General features: G+C 37.8%; 1 protein-coding gene across 9 annotated transcripts in view; it reads left to right on the top strand.

The window, feature by feature from the left end:
* Positions 1–24,952, top strand: part of EOMES (eomesodermin) — a 193,061-nt gene that overhangs the window by 55,984 nt on the left and 112,125 nt on the right. For all 9 annotated transcript variants that reach the window (XM_085569295.1, XM_085569272.1, XM_021536533.3 and 6 more), the window contains one exon: positions 1,861–1,958. The gene's annotated coding sequence lies outside the window, so the exon portion shown is untranslated. The remainder of the gene's footprint in view (positions 1–1,860; positions 1,959–24,952) is intronic.

The following is a 24,952-nucleotide window of genomic DNA, read 5'->3' as shown; positions in this document are numbered from 1 at the left end:
TGCCTCTCGGCCTCACTGGCTCTGGCTCAGTCCAACTGCTACTGTCAGACAATATGAAAATAGGAACCACCACAGCTAATGGCAGGTGCTGCACCACCATAGCTGAGGTAAAAAAAAAAAAAAAAAAAATAAAAAAAAAAAATCTTTTTTTCTTTTTCCTTTTTTTTTAATAGGCACTTGAACTGGATTGATTTGGAAACATTTAGCTATTTAATATAGCCTCAACAAATATTTGTTGAGATACTGTTCTTTTTGAATATTTTCTGTCTACTTTATATAGTTTCCTTTGTTCTTGCTTGCTTACTTACATTAAATGTAATGTAGCAAAACCCCTGGAACAGGTCTGATATCATTCAGATTTAGCAAAGGATGGTATTGTAAAGATATGGTCCTGACATCCCTATTCAGACAAAATTCCCTACTGCGTCCTGCCTGAGAAAAAATTCCCAAATTCCAGTCTTGGATTACTGCTGGAGGTGAAGTGAGTTAGCTGTTCCTCCCCCCTAAACTCAGTAACCCCTTCTTGCCTAATTCTCAAATTTCTCTTAAAAATATAACCATTAGTTTTGGGTGGAAGATTCAGAAACTTCCCAATGCCCTGAAACGACCAGCTGTGATTTGAGTATAAACTATGCTCCTGAATGCAGCAGGAAAAGTGCAACATTCATAGAGAGGAGAGAGGAAACAAGGGAATATATGTTTGCAAGCCATACCCATGGAGAGAAAGAAAATTAAAATCACTCATTTTGTAGTATGAATTGCAGTAAAGCACACCTTAGTTCTGAATCAGAGGGTATTTGGCCATCTGTTTTTGAGCCTAAGGCTCTTTTAAAAAAGAGTTTTCCAAGGGCTTGTGGAAGGATAGATAAATTACTTCTGCATCTGCTGGTGTCTGAGCACATACAGACTCTTGACATCAGCAAACATGTTGTTTCTCACTGTTCAACAATAAATGTTCAAATAACCCCATCATTGTCACTTCAGCATTTTGTAAATTGAACATGAACAACAGATGCAGTAACCTTTCTGACAGAAATATCGACAAGGTCTAGCTACAGAAGTCACCTTATAGCAAAACCAAGTTGGGATCAATAGAAAATCCAGGTTTTCAACTGAATTTGTGGCAGGAGTTGCTAAGTCTGGCAGGTTGCATTTCAGCAGCACACTTGTTGGCGATGTCAGTCTTCATAAGAGTGACAGGTTTGATTAGACTCTTTGAGAGAGGCTGACTCAAAAATTCAGACAAAATAACCTCTTTCTGCCAATTTGCAATATCACATTCACAATCCATTCCAGACTCATCAAAGCTAAGGAATAAAGGACTTAATAATTTAATCCCCCCTGAGAAAATGAATAAGAGAATTATGTCTCGTAAAAGTGTGATTTTTTTTTTTACTTGAAAAAGAAGAGTGGAGAACTATTGGTGGAACTGATTACCATGAATGTTGTGTGTCAGACCTTTCAAACACCAGGGAATTTGCATGTAAGAGAATTCTTATCAAAATTCAAGGGCAAATGAAAGGATAAAGCAAATCTATATGATCGTGTTCATATGTAAGGCAAATCTAATTTGTTAACACTTGTTTTTCATTTCTATATCACATTCAAAGCTGTAATTTTTAAAGATTTTCAAATCTTCTTTCTGAATCACAGTTTTTTACTTTTTTAGAAAATTCCTTGGTCTTTCTTGTTATCCTGATTCACTGTGCTGTAACTGGGGTGAGCATGGGTGGAGTGGATTTTTTCTTGCTCTGATCACTGTGTGATCCACACAAAGTAAATTGTCAAGAAAAAAAATTATTCATTTAGAAGAGGTTTGAACCTTAACTTTCCTCTTTTTTTCCATCTCTTTTACTATAGCCTTAAAAAGTTCAGTTGAAATTTAGAAAACTGCAGCTAGTGAGTGAACTACAGTGGAACAGCTGCTGGAAACTGTCCAGGAGAAGTGTAACCAAGAGGTAAGTAGAGAATGCTAACAATCTGAAGTTTTGCATTGCATGAAATTGGTTTCATTTTGTTTTAAGTTGAGAAAAAAACAAGATCTCAAACTTAGATCTTTGCTACTGAATCCAGTCTTGGAATCAATAAATGTGGGATGATTCTGGAAGTATTTTATGAGGAATGCGTGGAATCTACTCCATCTTAGAAATGACATTGATTTCTGGCCATTGTGCTTGACAACATGGAACAAAGAAAGTGTTTGTTGCTGCAAATCAAACAGATTTATTTTTGGTTTTCATGCTATAATTGAAGTGATTCAGTGGGGAGTTTCTCCTCTGTCAGATTCTGAGGGATTAAATGGCCTTGGGACATGACCTCTCTTTGAGGCAGAACATCAATTCAGGATTCAGTTTTTCATATTTTTCTTCATTTTAATATGGAAGAAGAATGCCTCTGAGATATTCCAACTGAAAAGCAAAATTGTAACATATCAGAGCTGGAACCACTCTTCTCTGCAGTAAATCTGGACCTTGCAACTCATTTCCACCCTCAGAGATTTAGCAGCTAAAGAGTTTAGTACTTTTAAATTACATCAATCAAGTGGGCAGGGCATTAAGGTGGGCTGATAAAAAAATTCACACTGGTCTTCCATTCATCACATAAAAGTAACATGGAGCACTTTACCAAAGACAAGACCTTATCATCACTCTTCAGGCATCCTTTGTTCTGGTTAGCTGACAAACTTTTTGCAAAAGGCTTTTGCCAAGTACATCAGATATACACCAGCTGTGTAAACCCAGGCTTGTCTGTAGTATATTGGGAGAAGTTACAAACATAAAAATCTGAACAATGAGCCAATCATGTAATTTTTTTTAATTAAGTCAATTAATTTTTTAAGTAAGTCAAGTAATTTGTGCTTGGGGGTTTATTTATTTATTTATTTATTTATTTATAACTGTATGAGAAAAGCATTTTTGATTTGACAGTCTGGAGATAAATATACCCTTGCAATGTTTGTAGTAGAGACACTGAATTGTCATGCTAATGCAGAAGAGTAAAAGAGAAAAAAAAAATTATCTATTTTCACTTTCTATTTTGAATGAAATGTGAAAAATAAACAAACAGCACAGATGGTGAAACTGTTTAATTTTTTAATACTCTCCCAGTGTTAATCATTTCCAACACTTAAAACAGCATGATAGCAACATATATTAAAATATGTTATTTTATTTAAATAAAAGCTTATTAAGCAGATGAGCAATTCACTATTTTCAGCAAAGTCAAATCTAAAAAAATATTTTTTGGCACATAATCAGTTTAATTTTTGCTGCATGAATATTAGACAATATGTTCAAATGCTGAATCTGGCAGAATCTTATTGCTGTCTACTGTGGATAGCATAGCTGAAAACTTGTAGTTCAGTATGTTCATTTCTTTTTCTTTATTAATTTGCCAAGTAAGTGTAGACAAGCAGAACTAGAATTCTCAGTAAGTCTCTTCATTGTTTTTCAGTATTCTCACAAATGGAACACAAATTTTGGAGAGAATCCCAAATGGCAGGTGCTGACACTAAGTAGAGACAGGAACAGCCTTCTTGTTAACATATTATCTACTCCTCACCTACCACTGCTCTGTTACAAAACTCATTGACAATGAAAGCTAAATGAAGTAACTGAAAACTAATTCAGTACTGTTACAAATATTTCAGATAGCTTTCTGCAGCTTGGGAGCAAACAAGCAAAGAAATCTTCTCTATGCCTAGCCCTGTTGGATAATATCCAAGCTGCTATATTTAAAGCAAATTTAAAGCATTCTTTGCAAAAGGTGGTGTCCTGGAGTGCTGAACTGGGGAAACAGAAAGACAGATGGAGGAAATCAAATTAATCAGGTACTGCTGCTTGCAAAAGGAATTGAATGAGGTGGACAAGTAGTTGATATGACCTTAGTAGAACTATTTTGCTGTGTAACAGAGTCATTAATAAATTTTGTAATGTTAGGGTTCTATATGTTAAAATTTATCTAAGTAGTCTCATCGCAATATAATCTCTAATTTATTTATTTTCAAAAGTTAGAAGGAATATATTAGTTTATGCAGTGTTGCAAGTAGTTTAGGTGATGATATTTATTTATATTTAAACTTTTCACTGTTCTTCCCCTCCTCCTGTCAAATTCCAGAGTGTGCCCATTGTTGTCATAGTCTGAAGAGCCAAAGAGCTTTTAATGCATAATATCAAAGACAGCTATGTGGCAGTGACTTTTAAGATATCTGAAGGATATCTTTTTATTTAGGGGTCTCCATGAATGTTCATTCTGATACGTTACCGATTGTGCTGTCAGTTCACAGAACTTTCTTTTTTATTTTCTCCTTTAACTTGAGGATTAAATTTCAATATTAGTCTGAAGAAGGTAATGTCTCAGTGTTCATAACCCTTTTTGGAGCTATAACCCTCTGGTAGATACCTTGTGAGTTTTGCTGGGTAAATACAAAACTGCAGTATTAGCTTGCTTCTAGGCAACTGAAATAGGGAGGAGAGGGTGCTTGTACCCCCTTAGGGGTAGGCACATACTGCACTGCCAAGATTTTCCAAAATAGTGGCTGAAGGTGTTTTGGCTGGTGGGTGCCACAGCTGAGATAGCTTATAAAGAGCCTGATTTTTGGAAAATAGCCTTTGAAACTAGGTCTTTAACAACAAGGCTCTAACACTCTCAGATTTCTGGCGGTGTACTGCCTTGTTTTCCTCCTTAATTTTTGTAGCCCTCACTGTGGTCCATCTCTGGTGACTATCACAAAGGCCATCTACATTGAATGTTAATTTAAGTGCTACTCGCACTCACATCCTTTACATAGCAGCCACAAGAGGGGGATGTGGAACATTCACAGAATATTAGGGTTTAGTCCTCTCAGTTTTCAGTGTTATCAATACTTTCTCTGATTTTTACCACTTTTAGCAGCTGGCTTATTTTTCTGGAGATCACGGCTTGCAACAGTTTATTTTAGTTACGAGAAACCTTTAGAGAGGGTTCAGATGGAAATATTACGTCGCCTAAATTTGACCCTCTTTTGCTCTTCAATAGAACAGTTACAGCTGTGTAACACTTTCAGAGAGCTATGCAGCTATCTCAGCACAGAAAAAGGGGTTAATGGAACAACATGGTTTTTATTCCAATAAACAAATTCTAATTGATACATAGATTGTAATCACAGGAAACTTTTTTTACAGCAGCTGTGCTGTAATGGGCTATTTTAGGGGCAGAGTAGTACATACTGTATAAAATTTGTACATGAGGGCAAAAGGAATAGACAATTGCTTTTGGGGACTGTGTAGATTAGTACATTATTGCATACTAACAAAGTGCTAATTGCTCCTTTTGACCACGGGCCCAGTTTACAGAGCTTTAGCACAAATGTGTCCTGTACACTAAATTATAAAACTAACACTGCATTATTTCTCTCTACAGCTTGAAAATTCTTGCAAATTGCCCAGGTTGCAAATCCTGCATTTGTTTTGTGGCAGTTATAGTGAAAGCAAACAGTTTAATTATATTTATATAATTTTAAGATTGTTTTAATACAATCTTGTATACAATCTTTAATACAATAACTTGTGCATAGCTACGCAAGTTATTTATGTTAGTCTACTTAGTACTTTAGTACTTAACGAAAAACAAATAGGTGTGAACTACTTTGAACAGGTTGTTGGTACTGATTTTATAGAACTTTTAAAATAGCAGCTGTTTAGAATAATTGCCAAGTAATTAATGATCATTTAATAACTGGGAAAAACAAAACCATGCAGAACAATCTCTCTTCTTTATCTTCATTGGAATCACACTCAGAATGTTAGATGTTTTAATTCAGAAATATAATATCTCATCTCTCTGCAACTTTTGTAGAAGTCCAGAATTATTTGCTCCCAGAGTCTTTCCACCCCTCTAACAGGATAGAAAGAAGCATTGCAACGAGACACATGCAGAGTCAATAGGAGACCTAATTTTCTTGGAAAGGCATAAATCTACAGTTGTCACTTTCATTCTGCTGCACATCATTTAAGCCTTTTGTGTACAAGTTCTTGATTTCGTTTTACGGCTAGCAGGGAAATTTGAAGATTGGGCTTATTTCACATATCTCGTTTGGTCCCTCTTGTCTTTTCATGCAAGAATTCATATTGGTCTGACACTCTCTGTATATAAGCAGCCTGGCACTAAGTGAATTTAACATTTACTGTAATTTAATTCTAGCTCTGCAGATTGTTCATTTTGGATCTTAAGAACTGAGTACTAGGAACTGAACCTGAGACTTCAGTCATGTGCTGTAGTATTAGAGGTTAGAGCATGCATCAAAGTATTTTACTAAGGAAGAGGTAAGGTAAAAGAAAAGAAGGTAAGGGAAAAGATACTGTAGGGAATAATCCAATTTTGTGAAAAAAAACAGACTAAAGTATTTCATAGGTTTTCCTTTCACACATTCCTAAAAAAATGTGAATACTGAATAACATGAATTCTACTCTCTAGTCTATTTTTATAATAAACAAGATGATTAAAAAAAAAAGACTAACTGAAAAGGACAGGTATGTGTCACCATGAGGGCACTCTGTGTCACAAAGCAAATATGCTTTAGTTCCAGCCAAAACAACCACCCACTCAGGGGTACTGAAGGGTAGGCATGCTGTTATGACCCAGATTCAAATGGTGAAAGTAGGAGTGAGAAAATGAAAGTGTTAATAATATTTCAAGTACAGAGAGAATGGGAGGAGAATTTCTGGGATTTCCCTTTCACTCCTATTCTCTCTCAAAAGGAAATCATGGACTTCCCTCAAAAAAAAAAAAAAAAAAAAAAAAATTCTCTTCGGCTTGTCACCCAATGTTGAATATTTTGACTGAATAGTATGTGGCAGAACTGTGCACCTGTTCTGGCTGGAAATATATGTGTGAATACTGAAGAAGAATAGATTAATTGAGAAGTATAAAATATCTGAGGACTTGAAACTTTGACTAGTGCTGAAACATTTTTTGAAAATGGGAAAATATTTGTCATTTAACATACTGACATACTTCTTTGTTTTGCTGCAGCTGACATAAGTTTGAAAGACAATAAATCTGTTGCAGACATCAACGCCAAACCAGCAGCCTACCCCACCAAATAGCTTGCACAATGACATTGTAGAAAGGATGGAACATATGCTAACCATATTTCTGCAAAAACTTATTCTTACTCCTTGTTGTGCCTAATTCAGTTCAATATTATTAGAACAAACATTTTTATGTTGCTGAATTTATGTTGCGTATGTTGTATTTTACAGAAATATTAGGAAGGTCTCCAACTCAGATAGGCTTGGCACTGAAAGTGATTAAAGAGTTAACATTAGCAAATTCAATTGTTTTACAGTAGTTGCTTTTTTAGTTTTTATTTAAGTTTAATGATTGAGAAATCAAAGCTTTATCAGACTCTATCAGCTCCTATGTTGAACAACATTCATAGATACAAATTACTTGATTCATTGCAAGTATCTTGTAGGTAGATTCTCTATAATGGAAATAAGGATTGCAGCATCAAGGTCTCTGAAAACTTCCTATAGAAGTCCTGTGTTCAACCCATTTTCACATAGTAAGTGTAGGACAGTGAAGATAATCTTCTGATAATTCTCCCTTGAAATTGTTCAAACATAAGTGGGTTACAGGGCTCCCACTACTTGTTTTCTGTTAATGTTTACTTCCTTTGATGTAGGCAGCTTTTTGGTTGGAAAGAATGACAATCATAAAGTCATAGAATTAGTTAGGTTGGAAAAGATAATGAAGTTCAACTGCCAGCCCAGCACTGCCAAATCCACCACTAAGCCATGTTCCCACATGTGCCACATCCACACAACCTTTGAATACCCCCAGAGATGATAACTCCACCATTTCCTGGGCAGCCTGTTTCAATGCTTTGCAAACTTTTCAGTGGAGAACTTTTTCCTAATATCCAATCTAAACTTCCCCTAGCACAACTTGAGGACATATCCTCTTGTTCTATTGCTTGTTACCTGGGAGAAGACACTGACCCCCACCTGGCTACAACCTCCTTTCAGGCAGTTGTAGAGAGCAATAAGGCCCTGAGCCTCCTTTCCTCTGGGCTGAACACCTCCAGCTCCCTCAGCTCTATGAAAGCTCCTCATGGGACTTGTCCTTCAGAACCAGCTCTGTTGCCCTTCTCTGGATGCACTCCAGCCCCTCAATATCTTTCTTCTAGTGAGGGTCCCAAAACTGAACACAGGGTTTGAGCTATGTCCTTACAATGAGTACAGAGGAACAATCACTGCCCTGGTCCTGCTGGCTACACACTCTCTGACACAAGCCAGGATGCCATTGGCCTTCTTGGCCACCAGGACACACCCTGGCTCATGTTCAGCTGGGTGTCAAGCAGCACCCTCAGGTCATTTTCCACTAGACAGGTTTCCAGCTGCTCTTTCCCAAGCCTGCAATGTGCAATGGGGTTGTTGTCACCTAAGTGCAGGACCCAGCATTTCACCTTGTAGCACCTCACACAATTGGCCTTTTCCCATTATTCCAGCCTGTTCAGATCCCTCTGTAGAGACTCCCTACCTTCCAGCAGATCAGCACTCCTGCCCAACTTAGTGTCATCTGCAAACTGACTGAGGGTGCACTCAATCCCCTCCTCCAGATCATTGATAAGGAAATTAAACAGGACTGGCCCCAACAGTATCCTGAGGAATACCACTTGTGACCAGCTGCCAACTGGATGCAGCTTCATCCACTATATTTCTCTGGCTTTGGCCATCCAGACAGTTTTCTTTCCCAGCAAAGCATGCACCGGTCCAAGCCATGAGCAGCCAGTTTCTCCAGGAGAATGCTGTGGTAAACAGTGTTAAAGGCATTACCCAAGTCCAGGTAGACAACACCCTAGACAACAGCTTTTTGCTCAGCCATTAGCGTCACCACCATGTCACAGAAAGAGATCAGGTTGGCCAAGCAGAACCTGCCTTTCATAAATGCATCTTGACTGGGCCTGATCTCCTGGTTATCCTGTATGTACAATGGCCGTGTCATGAACCAGCGACATTGCTCATCACCAAGGTCAGGCCTGTAGTTCCCCATATCCCTCATCCAGAACATCTTGTAGATGGGCCTTGCATTTGCTAACTTCCAGTCAACCAGGACCTCCCTGCTTAGCCAGGACTGCTGGGAAATGGGTGGCTTGATGAGCATTTCCGTGAGCTCCCTTAGTGTCCTTGGGTGGATCCAATCTGGCCCCATAACTTCTATTTGTCTAAGTGGTGTAGCAGGTCACTAACCATTTCCCATTGGATTATGTCATTCTGCTCCCCATCCCCCTCTTCCAGACCAGGGGGCTGGGTACCAAGGGAATAACTGGTCTTGCTATTAAAAACTGAAACAAAGAAGACATTAAGTACTTCAACCATTAAGTACATCATCCTTTGTCACTATGTTTCCCCACACATCCAGTAAAGAATGGAGATTCTCCTTAGCCCTATTTTTTTTTTGTTGTTGTTTTTGCTGACATGGTTTTGGAAACATTTTAATGTTTTTTGTGGCAGTAGCCGGACCAAGTCTTAGTTAGGCTTTGGCCCTTCTGATTTTTTCCCTGCATAACCTCACAACATACTTGCAGTCCTCCTGAGTTGTCTGCCCCTTCTTCCAAAGGTCATAAACTCTCCTTTTTTTCTCCTAATTACCAGCCCTTTGTTTAGCCAGGGCAGTCTTCTCCCCTGCTGGCTCATCTTTTGGCCCAAGGGAACAACTTGTTTCTGCAACTTGAGGATTTCCTTCATGAAGGATGTACAGCTTTCCTGTACTCCTTTGTCCTTCAGAACTGCCTCCTTAGGGGCTCTGTAAACCAGGCTCCTAAGCAGGCCACAGTCTGCTTTCTGGAACTCCAAGTTAGCTGTTTTGTTGACCCCCTTCCTAACTTCTAAGAGAAATGAAAACCACTATTTTGTGATCTCTATGCTCAAGCCAGCCTCCAACCATCATGTCACCTACAAGCCCTTCTCTGTTCACAAAACAAGAAGTCAGTATGTGGTTGTTTGCTTACAATATTTAGAATTATTTCAATAAATATGACTTTTGTGCAAAATACAGATGATTTATTTACATTATCAGTTGTGCTTGCAGAGACACTCCCTTAATATAGAGCATAAATTAATTAGAACTGGGGCTCAGGGTTGACTCATTAGCCTGCTTTCCTCAGAAGCTTCTCAGTGTTTGCAGGAGAGGGTGATGGAAGGTTGAGGAGAAGGAGGAGCAAATTATCTCCTTTTGTGATGCCTCTTGTGAAGGCTTTTTCTCCCACTGACTGAGCACAGATATTGAAAGTCTGTTCTATCTCCCAAAAGTCTGATGTCAACATCAGATGCCATCCACAGCAACAACAGCAGCAGCCGCTGTGACAGCAAAAGGCAAACAGTGCAAGACGTAGCCAAAATGTTGAAGTCCCTGCTTCCCTCCTCAGGGCTAACAAGGCACGCAGAGACCTATATTCTGAACTTGGGACACAGCTGTTAAAAGCACTTTAGTTTTCCAACCTGTGTGTCTGGAAAACTTTGTGATTGCAAGTGGTTTGGACAAGTCTGGCTTTTGAAGCAAAGCAAAAACTGAGTTCTATAAGTTTGAAAGTGTAACAACTGAGTAAGAATGGCAGAATTTCACACCTCTTAGTTCAGATTTTCAAAAGAGGCAAAATAATGTTCCTGGTATTTTAACTCAGTTTTGTAAAAAATAAAATAAAAAGAATAAAAATAAAAATAAAAAACTATATGGGTGGAATTAAATGAGCCCTGCAACACACTCCAGAAACAAAAAAAAAAATTGCAGCTGCATATAAATTTTCATTTGAAGGTGCAGTCTGGAAATGGTTCCATTAATGTAAAGGCTATATTAGTCTCATCACACTTCCTGGTAAAATGGAACTATTAGTAATATATAGCAGTACTGGAAAACACTTTTAAATGACCCTTATCCAAGGACTGGAGTGAGTTGCCTTACAGTAGGTTGTCATGCTGTTTCTTTTTCTTCTTTTTTTTTTCAACTGCCATCTGTGCTCCAGAATTTAGGTTTTCATTAAAGCAAAATCAGCTGTAAGGATTTCAGTCTCATTCACATTAAAACCCCTTGGAACAGCTGAGAACTTGATCATATAGTTACAAAGAAAAACTCTAATTCCATTCCCTTCTTTTCCAATTTATGTGTGACCCTGATCAGTTTAAAATCTGGCAGTGCTAGAACTGTATAAACCAAATACCAAGCATTGTAATGAAGCTCTTGTGCCTTTCTGCAAGCTTGCAGTTGTATCTCTGAGAAATCAGAAATGCCCCATTAATGTGGAGATCTAATGCCATTAACTTAACTGTCAGCTTCATTAACCATTTCATTGTTTATTGAAGTGTATGGCATTAGGTGTATAGAGAATGACACAGGTTGTTTTATGCAGTAAACATTAATAACTGGAGAGATAAATTACCATCAGTCTGAAATGCTAATTAAGGCAAAATCTAAAATTTCCTGTGATAACTCTAAAAATGTGTTTATTTTAAATTGGTTGGGTTTGTGGGTGGGCTTTTAAGAACAGTACTGCATTTTTCCTATCCTTGTGTTTGTATCATTTTGAACTGTATAGTACCCAAATGCAAAAAAAAAAAAAAAAAAAAAAACCCAAACCTTACTAGTAATTAATATTACACTGATAGCATTATCCAAAATATTGGGGAAACTTGTTAGTGGGTCAGATGCTGGGTTTGTACTTCACATCAAAGAGGCCACCTGGCTGTGCTGGTATTAGCATATCTCCAACTTGTTATTGGTGTTCAGAAAGTGATGCCATTGTGAATTGTTACAAGAACAAGTGTATATTGAAAAACAATGAGTGAATACTCTTCTCAATGTTGGTATTTTTGGGGGGATGGGGTGGGTTTTAACCAATTTTAATCTAAGTTGTTTGCATTTTGTTTGTTGATATTGATTTCCCATTCAAAACCACAGTCTTCTTACTGTTCCAAAAAGTTTTTTTAAATGGCATTGGCAAAACCAGGCTCAGTATAACTCCATGAAAATGAAAGTCTTCTTATTATTCCAAAAGTTTGCATTCTGAAATTGTTTCATCTGTTCTGGATAGCACTCAATTGGATATCTCAAATATTTCCATTCTTGGAATTTGGGGAGGCAGGAGGGAAGGGCTCTATTCAAAATACTAACCAGGAATTACCTGATTTAAAGTGTAAAAAGTGACACTTACGAAGCCCAACTCATGCTTGCACAGCCCTTGGAAGGTATACAGTGCAGTATAATTGCTGAGTGCAATGTAATTGTTAATTATTTGGCTTCAGACAAGACAAAAATAGCTGTGTGCTCACACTCTTCATTTGTAGAAGACACCAGGAATCACAAGATTTTAAAAATACTGTATTGTATAGGCTAGTTAAAAAGAAAAAAAAAAAAAAGGTGTGGTGGAGAAATCCTGGGATTCTGAAACATGACTCTGCTAAAGCAGTGTTTTATGGGAGATTTATGTGATACTTTAAGGTAAAATGCCCATCAGTAAGCTTCACTTTGCCTTGCAAATGGGCAATAGCAGTCCTGCTGGCATTAGTTAAAGATTGTAAGGCAGGTTGATGGGTAGAAAACCGTTCAGAACATTGTTTCTTCTTTACTAATGCAACACAGAATGATGCAACAAACACTGGTGAAAGAAAAAATAGCTTTGAGAGCAGAAGCATCAGTGCCTTGACTAAGAGGTAGTGCAGGTCATTCTGTTTCCAAGTAAATCCCTTAGAAATTGGTGAAAATGGTGAATAATATTTTACTGAATTGGTCTCTTTAGAGTTGTCAGTGAAACAGGGTGGGAAATTGTGGTGCCAGACAGATGCTGCAGGTGCAGTTCTTCATGAGGCTGAGTCTAACTTCATGCCAAATTAAGACTAGAGAGGTAACAAAGTCTTAAAGCTCCTTAATTTCCTTGCTAACCTGTGACAGAGATGTTCTGGGGTGAAATGCTGATTCAGTTAAGTCAGTGCCAAAGCTCCAGCTGCCTTCAATGGGAGCTGGGTTTCATCCATTTTTTTGCCCTTAGTAAAGGAGACACCATTAATGTGTTTAAGCATCTCTGTGAAAATCACACTTAGTTGCATCTGGGCAACATCTGATCAACATGGAGCTGTGCTTTTTACCTGGCACCAACACCCATCTTGTGTCAGCTCCATGTGTTTTTCAGTTTCCCTTCTAGGCAGCTGGTAACAGAGCTCACCTGCCCTGAGAAAGTCAGAGCTTGCTCTCCCATGGATCTCCTGTGTGGATTCTGATCCACAGAGATGGAAGGAGTTTGCAGATCATGCTCACCACTGTGCCACAGGAAATTATTGCAGGTTCTGTTTGCTGTGGATGTGGACAGCAAACAGTTTTGCTACCATAGTTGCTCTGGTCTCCAAAGGGATTTTTAACTTTCAGCCCATGAGTATCTGTAGGGCAGGAAGAGATTATATGAAATGATGTTCATAAAAGATTTGGTTCCTTATCTATACACCCCAGTGCAAAATGAAATAGGGAAGAAAACCAATTTTCATATAGCTGTTATAATTGAGAGGGAGAATCATTTCACACTATCAAATCCCTATGGAATTGTCAGGCCTTATAATAATTTGGCCTGTATCACACAGAACACTGTGCACTGGTACAAAACAAACAACTTGGTACTTTGAAAGGAATGGTACATATTACTTACTTGTGGGTTTCATGTTGGAGGTACTATTTTTTTTTATATTGGAAATAGTTTCATATGCAAAACTTCACCCACATCAAATGACTCAGACCTAATACAGCAACCCCAGTGAGAAAGCTGCTTGGTAAATGACGACCTGCTAGAGACATACTGATTCAAAGCAGTTTGAATACATCTTATGTGACTCATGATTTTACTCACTATCTCTCTGCTGAGTCTAGCATGTGTGCAATATAAAAACATTATTTTGCAAAGCCTTTATATATCTGAGAGATATATAAAGCACTTACAAATCTGGTGGAAATCTCTTCATCTACTTACTTTTGTTATCTTGTAGCTTGTCAAAAATTAACAAAAATCCAACACAATGCATGTGTTCAGTTGCTAATATGCAATTTTACATTATATATGGTCAATCATAACTTTTGTGGAAGCTTCATGGGGATCTTTCTCTTGGGCACAATAATTCTAGTTACTCAACTGGTTTGTGTCATAGCCTTGCAGATTACTTCATTTATCAAAGGAACCAAAGTCGAAAGTATCTAGAACACTGCATTACTGATGGGTTTAGTGAAGTGGGATATTCAGGGGAGCTTTTGATATTTTTCCTCTCTTTTTCTAATGTACAGTGGGATTTAGAATATTTAACTCTTACTGTAGAGATATTTATAGTTAAAAAAAACTCCCTCATATTTAGCTGTCTTTTATATGCAAAAATGTATGTGGATGCTTAAATATAGGTGGAGTCACATATTAATCAGATCAAATAGCTATAGATGTTTAAATAGTGGTGAAGTCAAATATGGCCTATATGCCACCTACTAGCCAAGACAGATCAGTAGACATGAAACAGAAATGACTGACTGACCCCTTGGAATCCATGTTAAAGGAATTAGAATTTAAGTGATGACTTAACAAGGAAACAAACAAAAATAAACTGAGCTTTCTTTGTCCTGGTACAGAAAGGCTGTGGAGAACTTTTTGGGAGAAAGAAGGTTAAGAGCTGCAAGAAAAGACATCATTTGAAATTCCTTTGAGAAATATAAAAAGCAGAGATAATCAAGCTCATATGACAGATTTGGAACATATATATCAATTCCAGAAGCTAGTCTGCATTTTCAGAGACAAGGGTTTCTAGTGTAGTGATTAGAAAATTCCATGGGTTCACTCTAGGTTTAGGTGGAAGAACTAGTTCCCCAAGTGGATGAATATATCAGCCAGATCAATACAGCAATGACAATGGGTATTTTAAATGCTAGGAAGAAAAAATGGCTATTTGTATGAAAGGCAAAATGTGTTAAATAATTTAAAATAGTAGAACAGTTCAAAAGCCTTTTTTAAACCATGAAGTGTAAGTACTTTTCTATATAATCAAGTATATAGCTATAGAAGTAGACTCCAGTGGGTATGTCAATTCAGTTATTGCCTAAAACATTAAGTTTAATTTATTGTGGAAGAAACAAAAGTTCTACTTCTATGTTGACTCTTTTTGGTACATTCCTACTGAATTCCCTTGGGAAGTGATTGATATAATCTCAGCCACCAGGAAGCAATACCAGCAATGGCAAAGTTCTAAGACAACTGAATTATAAGCCAAGAAAAAAAGAAATGCCAGCTGGCCAAATACAAAAAGTATAATTCTGTCAGGTTTTTAGTTCTTATGTCTCTGTTACAAATGAAAGTAGTATAAAGAAAGTCTGTTGTTTCTAGCCCCTGACTATACTAAAATATTGCTCCCATATTAAAATGTTGAAATGCCTCTATGCTTTGGTGGTAGTATTGGTGGCATTTTCAATTAATTATGTTCATATTTCACATGCAGATTCATAATTCTGTGTTTCAGCTTTGATCACAAAGTATGCCCATCTAGTAGTTAGTTGTCCAGGCCATGTTGTCTTACCTGATTTACAAGAATGTTGCAGAAAATAGTGGTAGAACAGAAGTGTCATTTAATTAAGGCATGGATACTGCTTTTATTCATGTCTGGTGCTTGTCATAGATTAAAAATAGGTTTTCCTGACCTGATTTAATCTTAACAAATGTATCATAGCTGTTGCTTTTCTCTTTATTAGATCCTGGACTTGTATGTGATGATTAACTGTGCTGAATTAGGCTGGCCAGCTGCTAGATATGATCATGTGGTTGTGTTACCAAAAGAAATTTGGGCTGTCTTGTTTTGCTCCTTGCATATTATTTGCTTGTTCTTTGTTTCTTGCATGGCATTGGTGTCTACACAGCCACATGCTAAGTAAAATGAAGGATTTGTTCCAGTAAAACTAACACAAGCTTTGAGCAGTGGAGTAAAGAGGGAATGGGAGGAATTTTCAGTTTCAGAAAAACTGGTTCCTTGACTTGGCTTATGACACAGCTGAAATAGTAAAAATAACAGTGCTAACACTAGGGGAGGTGGACTGATGTGTCTGCCCTGTCCATTGAGTGCATACACGTATATTGGGTTAAAATTATTATCAGCTCTTCTTTCTGCTGTACAAGCCAGAATGCTGGTTACTTATTTTCAGACTTTTAACACCCCTTGTATCCTCAAGGTTGTAAAAAATAATTGCTAATGGGCTTTAATTACCTTATCCAGTTCCCTAGGAGCTCTAGGCCATAGTGAGCTTCACCAGGTATATGTAATTCCATAACCTCTAACTTATCAAAGTAACCTCTGACTTATTTTCTTCCTTCCCTAGCCTGAATTCTTGCTTTACATCACTGTATTAGCCCTCTGGTCATTGCTAACCTCCCGAGGCTGCAGCTTCATGTTTGTTGGCTAAATAGTATTCCTGTCCCAGTTGCTCTGGTGTTTGTCATAGGACATCACCCTCCAAGTTGTCCTGGTGCAAGTGGTTGTGAGTCAGTTTTGCACATAAATCAGGGAGTTGATCCAACTTATAAAAGTCATGCTTTATTAATTGTTTTCTTTTAACCCAAATCCCCAAGGGGAGAGCATGCCAATGAAAACAAGCCAGGGGTTGGGAATACCTTAAGCCACTGACCACTTTCTATTGTAAAACAAGTCCCTGCAAAGACTTGAGCAAAACAGCTTTAGACTTACATGATTACAGCTGAGATTAAAATCTGGCCTTGATGTATCCAACCATCTGTTTCCATCACAAGAAAAGAGACTCAGCAGGAATATTTGCAGTTTTGACGACAGGATTATGGTTTCATTCCTGTAGCTACATGTCACAAATAACTCTATTGCTGGTGTTAGAGTTATTTTCTTGTTTATTCCAGTGTATATTTTTTGGGAACCTACCCTCCAGAAAATTATAGAATGAAAGTGCTTTGGGACAGTCCTCAATTTTAGTTTCTACATGTTTACACCAACATAACTTTAGTGGACAGCTTTGGATTCATACCAATCTACCTCAGAATATGGCCTTTTTTTAAAGTAGTATGAAATGTATATAATTTTGTCTCAACAGCTTTGGAGGACTGTACTTTACAGCTATCTTCATTGTCCTAATTAAATGTGACATTTTTTTCATCCCTTGAATTTTGTCTATCTTTGAAGTGAATTGCATAGGTGATGTGTTAAATCTATGAAGGAAAAAACACACAGATGCCTATACTTCTATTTTCTGCAAATCCATTTAAAATATATATAAAATAGAATTGAAAATACATATAGTGAGATTAACTTCACCCAAATTTAACAACCCTTGGGTATATCATCTTGTTGACCATTGTTTGTTAGCAGTTACAGGAAAAGTTTTACTCTCAAACACATGGATAAGCATTTTGACTAAGTTTCTACATTTTCTGCTGTTCTTTTTTATCTGTTCCTAGTACTTATGTCTGGTGCACAGTATCACCCACAGATTAATGTCACCACCAGTATGATGAAGTATACACTTCAGTTTCTTGATAAGAATTAAAATAACTGGGAAGCAGTGTTTATAACACATGATGGAGGAAAATGTTACTTATCTGTTGATTTAATAGCTAAAAGAATATAGGAAAAGATCAGGGATGAAATTCCCTATTCCTTTTTATACATCTGTGGGCTCATGTTTACATTAAAGGTGATGCACAATTTGGAATGGCTTGGCAAAGTTTCGTCTTTTTGTCTGATTTTCATCCCTCTTCAAACTTGCAAACTATCCTATATATATATAGGATATATTTATTCAGTATGTATTTGTTTGAACGGTGTCTTCTTTTTTGCCACATCATTCCTCCTCACCTCCTACCACAGTCCTGATTCTGGCTTCATTTTCATTTTATATCTTCCTTCTGCTGTTGAGTAGATTTGCTATAAAATAATTCATAAATACATCAGAGAAAGAACATCAGTTTTTTGCCAGTCTCTGCTCTGGAAGCCAAATATTTGGAATATTTACAGATGTTCCTCTCTTTATATCTTCTTCTCCTGCATCATCAACAATTCTTACCACCTTCTTCTACACCGGAACCATCTGTCTTCCTTGCAGGCTTAGCTTCAGTCTCTCTGCTTCTGCAACTTCAGCATCCTTCTCAAGGCCTGATTTTCATGCTCAATTTCCTAAAAAGCACCATCAACAGAGCTGGCTTCTTCCTTCTTTATAGACCAAGGTAGATTCCACACTGAATCTCTGCATGCCTCTCAAGGAGTGATACTTCTTGGATCTCATTCTGAAGGAGGAAACTTCACATGGATGCACATATAACATGACAGGAGAGGGCGGAAAGAAGATTCCACTTGTTAGACTATTAATCCACAGACAATTGTTTATTTTTTTTTCTCTAATACATCTTATTACATTGTAGAACACTGCTGTTTTCAGGGTCTTTTTTTTTTTTTTCAGAATTTTTTTTTGGGTCATGATTGTAGTTGTTGCAGGTCATCACTGCAATCCAAAGAATGTAAAACCTAAAAGTATTAAATTTGGTATTCATCAGAATGTGTGATGTGTACAAATTTTGTCCATGTGCTATAGTTCATTTTTTTTAATAGCTCCAAAGAATTTCCTAGTAGATGTGTGTGGATTAATCTGAAGATTTTGGTATTCAGGTTATGAGTGTCCAAGTGGTTGTATATGGAAATGTTGATAAGGCATTTGGATTCTTAATCATGAGTCAACAGTGTCCTGATCAAGGCTAGCTCTATACTGCATTAATAAAAGAGGGCAGCAGGCTGAGAGAAATTACTATCCCCCACTACTTAGTACCTTTAAAATCCCTTGTGGAAGCTGGTTTCCATTTTGAGGCACTGGGTACAAGAAAAATATGGACATACTGTGGGTCTATACTTCGTTATAGTATGCATGTTATCCATGTATATGGGAGATCTTTCCAATGTCTACCAAAACATGAAAGGAAGGTGCAAGAGAACAGGGCCAGGCTCTTTCCAGTGGTACCCTGTAACAGCACAAGGGGCAATGGACACCCACAGAAACACAGGAAGGTCCCTTTGAACATAAAGAATCATTTTTTCTTTGAGAGGGGGACTGAGCACTGATATAGGCTTCTGCTTCTTAGAGGGGTTGTGGTGTCTCCATCCTTGAAGATATTCAAAAGTTATCTGGACACAACCCTGGGCAAATAACTCTAGGTGGCTCTTCTTGAGCAGTGGACAAGGTGGCTTTCAAATGTCACTTCCTAATTCAGCCATGCTGTGATTCTATGATATGCAGGAGCAAATCTATTGAAGAGTCAGAAAAACGATTAGAGAAGACTCTGTTGTAGAGGGCTGTTGAAAAGAAGATAGTGAGGATGAAGGAACAGTGGAAATAGGACTCAGACCAATCATGGAATCTCCATCCTGGGAGACATTCTCAACATGATTCATCAAAGGCCTGAGCAACACTGTCCAATTTACAAGTCAGGTGTCAGTGTTGATCTTTTAGGCAACCTTTAGGTTGGCCCTTCAGAAAAGTAGATTATTCTGATTGATTCTGATTGATTTTGTGTAAAATTTAAGCAAGATTTCCTGCTCTTTGCAGGAAGATCTTAATGAATGCAGAGATATTTAAAGCAAGACACAATATAAATCCCAAGCTGCTGGCAAAGATTAATAGTATTTTGAGATCTCTGCTATTATTATTACTTTGCATGGCATTTGTGGAGCAAGAACCATAGCTGTTGAATGCACTACATTGGCATATATGATATGAACAATACCCATTTATAGGTTGTTTCACAGAGGAATCCCCTGGAGATGTGACTACAGAAAGCTGGGCTATAGGGTATGCTGTATAACACACTGTTTTGGCTAAGTGTTAATACCACAGACTTTAGAGACATGACAATAAAGCAACTTTCAGGAGAAAACTTGGACACTTCTGCAAAAAAAAATTATGGTAGATCCACCCCCTCCTGCCATTTCAGCTAGACCTTTTCTACTCTGGCTTATATCCACACTTTAATAATACATGTGGAGGAATCAACTTCCCTTGTAAAAGAATTAGCTTTGGTGGATGGAAATGTCTTTGCACTGCTTCTACTCACAAAAAACTCAAGGCAGGATTAATTGAATCAATACTTTCTCATAAGCCTGTGTTAACTCTGGTAGCTAACTATCTACAAGGTGCTGAGAAGGCAGTTAGTGAAAGTTTGCACAGGATAGGATCTGAAGACAAGTAGTCATGTTGAACATCCAGTAAGCTCAGGACACCTTGAGTCTGCTGAATTCATGAACATGATGGCATTAAGGTGGGTTGTATAACTTGGATAATATCCTGGGAGACATTGACAGCTGGATACAGGACTGTATACCCACCTCATGAAACAGAAGGACTCTCTGAAGGACTCTCTGAATTACTACCTGGAAGCCATCAATGTTTCAGCATGGTCCTTAGCTGAAGGAATTGTTGTCCCTACTATTGCTGTGATTGGTAACTGTGAGTGAAAGCATGAGTAAGTGAATGTGTAACACAAATAGCTATCTGCTATCAATAGTAGCAACTTAAAGATCAAAGAAATATCTTGCATTTCCCCCACTCAAACCCCTATCAGAGAAAAGGGAATTTACAACACTGCTTCTACAGCAAATTAGAAATATAATGAGACAGAGAAAGGTTCAATGCTGCTGGTTTACTTGCTTTTCATTTCCAGTTAAAAATAGGTGATACCTTTGTTTCAGATGAGGTGGAGTTAATTTTCTTCCTGGTAGCTGGTACATTGTTATGTTTTGTATTTAGTATGAGAATAATATTGATATCACACTGATGTTTTAGTTGTTGCTAAGTAATGTTTACCTTAATTCAAGGGCTTTTCAGTTTACCATGCTCTGTTAGCAATGATCTGCACAACAAACTGGGAAGGAGTATAGCCAGGACAGCTGACCTGCACTGGACAAAGGGGTATTCCATAATACAGAACACCATATCCAGATATAAACTTTGGGGAAATAGCCAGGAGGTGTCAGTTTCTGTTTGGGGACAAGCTGGCCATTGATCAGTGGACAGTGAGCAATTGTAGTGTGCAGAACTTATCTTGTGGTTTATTCCTCTTTTTCCCCCCCTTTCTTCATTATTATTGTTGTAGTTGCTATTATATTTTACTTTATGTCATTATTAAACTTCTCAACCTGTGGGTTTTTCCACCGAGGTGGAGCTTGTGAGTGAGCAGCTGCATAGCACTTAGTTGCCAGCTGTGTTTGGAACCACAACAGTTTCAGTGGAAACAGATAAAGCAGCAAAGTTTTGAAATCAAGAAATTCAACTGATAGCTTCAATATCAGTATGGACTATATACATCATTAATTATTTTTATTCCAGTAATTACTCATAGTAATGTCCAGAGGAAATCAGATCTAAGGTGTATTGTCCTACCTTGAGCAGTAGCTAGTACTAGATATGTCAAAGAAACTGCAGGAAGTCTGGCAGGATATTGCCAGGGAGTTGATTGACTATGTAGAACAGTATGCTTCCAAAAGCTGTAATTGTTGGCTGTTGAAATTATCTGTTGTGTAATATTTAACGTTATAATCATAATTATATATAATTTTGCTTTGTGTGAAAGATTTTCCTATTGCTGCTCTGAAATTGCCACTACATTTCCATTTCAGTGGATGCTCCCTTGTACTGAGAACGTGTTATTATTTGTTATTGTGATTCTTTTTGTGTGCTCCCACTTAATTGCCTTCTGTCTAAGGCAAACATGAGAGAGTCTGTCAGTGTCTTTTTACTATGTTTTTATCTCAGTTAATTCTTCTGTCACCTTTTTGATAGGGGTAATTAAAATTGTGCAGTGTTCCGGATGACAAGAGATTTTTTAGTTAACTAAATTGCAATAGATAGACGCACATAATTTTATTTCTCTTTTATTACCATTGTATTTTATGCATAGCCCACTGACTGCTTGATTTTTTTCACTACTGTTTCATCATTAATAATGGTCCTTTTGGATCTAGTACAGTGTTCATTGAGTCTTTTTCTGAGGTACAGAAAAAGGTCAGTTCAGAACCCAGGAAAGTGAGCAGTTCCAGTGATTTCCTTTAAAGTGTTCCAACGAGACTTGCCAGCATTTGGTTTTATCTGCCATCGTGTTTTATAGTCACTCTACTTGCTTAAGACATTTTTTCACAGTTTCTCTGGTCTGCATCTACTTGAATAGTTTTGGAATGTCAGCAAAACACTTTCCAGATAGTTGATAAACAACAGATGCCCTGGGATGGAACCTTATGGCACAACCACAGATAACCTCATGCCATAGCAACCATCTTTCTTTTTGTTTCTTATTGCTTCACCATTTTTTATCTGTGTGAGTTTATCTCCTCTGCTATTTCCACTTTGCCCACTTAGCTTCTGTAGCAAAGGACCAAAGGACGAGAGAACTTCTTAATTTATGTCAGCCCCCTCTTTTACCTGCTAAACTACTGACTCATTTAAATAAATTTTACAAATTAGCTCCTTTAGCTAATTAGCAGAGCTCACAAACTATAGATCTCATTTTATATTAAGTATTTTAAAGGCACCAATGCAAATAATTTACCAGTTATTGAAAGCAAACTGTTGGTCTGGAAGTCACTGGATGACTGCTTACTCCTTCATCTAACTGTCTGAGCAACACTGGCTGCCCTCAAGTATGGCAGTCAAACCTGCTCTTCCACTCAGAAGTGTAAAAAATTGTGTGTATAAATGTCCTGTCTTTCAGTACGGAATGTTTGCATAAGCACCTGGTACTATCACATTTAAAGCAATGAACACAACTGACCACTGAGACATTGGGTTATGCTGGTGTGATTGCATGTGTTAGCACTTACCTTTTACTCTCTTGATCTGAATCTCACAGTTTATTCCCTTTCTTTCCATATTATCTTCATAACAATTTTTTGCTTTTCTGAACCACCTGTACAAATGGTAACATGTCTTAAGTTATGATAGGCAGGAATTTACACACACTGATTTGCAGCTGGGTCCAATACATTCAGCCACCTTGTTTCCCAAAATTCTTAATGCCAAACAAATCTATTTGTGATTCGTTTCCTACTCTCTGCTCTTTCTGAGGGCCCTGTTGCCAGCTTGTCTCTTGCAGATTGTCAGTGTTTGCTTCTCTAGTGCAAATAACGTAATGTCCAGTCTCTCCTGACTACAGGGATGGGGACTAATCTGTCTGTAAGGGAGCATTATGTACTGTATACCAACCAGGCTCTATTGACTTCATTGCTTTTAGATTAGTCTATAGCACCAGATGGCCTTCTGTCTTTTTGGCACTCTCACAAAATGGCCAGTCTTACTCTGCTGCTCCTGGGATGGTGAGTATTTGCACATGGGGGATGATGGCTGCATTCAGAAGTCTTCCCTTCTCTGCTAGATTATTTTGGATTTAGAGCAGAGATTCCTGGATGCTCGGGTAGCATATCCTGACCTGATCTGCCCCTTTAAGATAAAACAAATATGCTTCTTATTACAGTGGAAAATCAAACTTGACTTTTCTGGACTTGACATCTGGAAACAAGCACGTAGAACTTTCTTTTCTCTCTGGACACATAACTAGATATACTGGAGCTCAGAATGAGCAAAGGAGTTGGGAATGTGCAGTTAGCAAAACAAGGACTAAAGCTAGGAAGAATTTGTTGCAGACGGGGGTCATTTGTGTGATTTGATCTGATGGTTAATCATGAGCAGAGACAAATCTGCTGTCGAAAAGTGATTCTAGACTAAGTAGATTCATCCTCCTGGAGATCCTGTTGGAGAGGCCACTCCTATGACAGCTCACACACAACTCTAATTGCAACTTCTGTCTAGCACATAGAAGCACAGCTCATGACATTGTCCCCATGGCTGGCCAGCTGCAGCAGCAGCTCTTTGCTTTACAGCTGTTGGAAGTTACAGCATAAGGTTACAGCAACTTTAGGCATCTCTATTCCACAGAAGTAAGTGAGCTTAGCTCTGGAGAGGACACTGCAATTATATGTGACAATTATGGGCCATAATGGTGACATGTTCTGACTATGATTCTCTAATCACAACTGCATGTTCTTTTGCAAATATTGAACATTCCTCCCTACCCACTGAACTAGGGAGAGATGAGCTCTAGCAAAGAAGATAAATAGGCTAAAAAGGTGGAGATATAATTTATGACAAGGAATTTGTAAAAATGTAGAAATCAGAGTGCAAACTTCAGTTTTTCCAGGAGGCAAGAGCCTGAACTCTTGCACCTTGCCTCTTCAATGACCCTTACCTCAGCGGTCCTCCTTTTTCCAAAATGACCTCACACTCGTTGTCTGGTCACCTTCTTTAGAACCAAAGTGAGAAAATGAGATGGCATTAGCTCTATTAACACGTTTGGCCAAGAGAAACAGAGAGATGAGGAGTCAAGGCCTTGTCATCTTCTGTGCTGAGCTGATGCAACAGGCTCTGCTGGGGTGCTCAGGTCTAGAGCAATACCTGACTAGGAACAGTTAAAACTTTGTTTTCCCTGTTTTCATGCTAATATGTATCATTTTGTGGCTTCCACAGTATATGACAAGACAAATTATTTGCAGTGAGCTCCTCCTGTACAAGTGGTCAACACACATTTCATTACAGAGCCAACAACTAGCATATCAAAAGTGAAGACCTGGTACTTCATTAATTCACTTTCCTTCATGGTTTGGGTTTTTGTTTGTTTGTTTGTTTGTTTGTTTGTTTTGTTTTGTTTTGTTTTTTCCTGGCTGTTCTTTTTTCAGTGTTTAGTCAAATAAATCTCTTTGCTGATTTTATGGAGAGATAACTAAAAAGGGATTCTTTGTCTGAGTGCTCAGTAGCAGATAGCTCATCTTTGGTCCAAGGTTACAGTATTAGTGGATGACTGTCCTTGTGAATTTTCCCCCTCCATTTCTGAATGATATTGAGGACATTATACCAGAAA

This window comes from Lonchura striata, chromosome 2 (assembly GCF_050655825.1).
Source record: "Lonchura striata isolate lonStrDom1 chromosome 2, ASM5065582v1, whole genome shotgun sequence".
NCBI lineage: Eukaryota > Metazoa > Chordata > Aves > Passeriformes > Estrildidae > Lonchura > Lonchura striata.
Note: the sequence above shows the minus strand (reverse complement) of the source record. Positions and strands in the feature narration are given on the sequence as shown.